Source organism: Halyomorpha halys, unplaced genomic scaffold, assembly GCF_000696795.3.
Source record: "Halyomorpha halys isolate HHAL.00 unplaced genomic scaffold, Hhal_1.1 Scaffold371.1, whole genome shotgun sequence".
NCBI classification, from domain to species: domain Eukaryota; kingdom Metazoa; phylum Arthropoda; class Insecta; order Hemiptera; family Pentatomidae; genus Halyomorpha; species Halyomorpha halys.
The window spans coordinates 495,296-496,467 of record NW_027107668.1 but is presented as its reverse complement, the minus strand read 5'-3'; the positions used below and the strand labels follow the sequence as shown (position 1 = coordinate 496,467).

The 1,172-nt window shown below is 33.5% G+C and overlaps 1 protein-coding gene across 1 annotated transcript in view; it reads left to right on the top strand.

Moving 5' to 3' along the window:
- Positions 1–1,172, top strand: part of magu (SPARC related modular calcium binding-like protein magu) — an 89,677-nt gene that overhangs the window by 33,625 nt on the left and 54,880 nt on the right. The gene's annotated exons all lie outside the window — the stretch shown is intronic.

Sequence of the window (1,172 nt, the reverse complement as noted above, 5' to 3'; positions counted from 1 at the left end):
GCCACGGGACCTTCTAATTTAAATTAATGTTTGAAGTACCACCAATGGGCGGTTCCTTCCCAAAATTTTCAGGTGTATATGAAACATATAACATATTTACTTATTGTATTATTTTGTACAGTTGTAAATTACATTAAATAAATAAATTTAAAAAAAATTTTTTAAGCTAAGTTCTCAAGTATCATGATATATTTGACATATATCTGGGAACCTGATGATTTCGATAGCTAAGGATCTCTACTTACAGGATACTATTTACTTTTTGCTCGTGTTTCTTTTTTTTTTTTTGTTTTGTTTTTTAAAGAAATTGGGTTTACTTCAGTAAAGACAGGGGGTTACCCTATATAGCCCATCGATTCCTTGGTGGGCCACATTATGACACCATTTGTTCCCTCTTGTTTTCCAGCATATTTTTCATCATAACAATGCTTTTTTGTTTGTAATTGATTGTTTATTGTCTTTTTTGTTGTTTCTTTCTGTGCAAATGGTTTTTCTAACAGATAAGAGGGAAATGGACAGAACGGCAACTAAAAATGTATTGAAAGCGATGAAAGAAGGAATGTCAGCCTACAAATCAGCTGACATTGTTCGGGACTCCAAGGCGTACTCTCGGAAGAGATAATTTGCTTCAAGCTTAAACAAAATGAAGTTGGCTGTACAGGCGATATTTGGGACCCCTGCTCTTCTTAACATGGCCTATTTATTGATAATGGTTTTCGTGAACGCCTAACATTACTTCTGCAATTATTTCCTTTTATTTATTTTGAAAGTAGAAAGATTACTCGGAGAGAGTTACTTATTAGTACTACAGAACTGCACATTAAGGCCACTTTGCTTATTCGTTGACAAAAAACAACTGTTGCTAACAACTGACGTAATGAATCAAAGAACAGCATCCTAGCAGTTTTCGTTTAATATTTAATTGTAGATAAAAATAAGCGATATGATAGCAACGATATGTTTCGCGAATTAAGTCGACAATTCTTAGATTTTGAAATAAGTCATTTTCTCAATTTATTTCTATAATCTTGACAAACGACTAACCTGGAATCCTCACACAAGACTGAAAAGACAGGAAACTGCACGTCGATTCCGACTATTACAGCAGTTACTAGACAAACGGTCTAAACTTCCAACTCATTACAAAAGACTGATCTACATGGCAATAATAA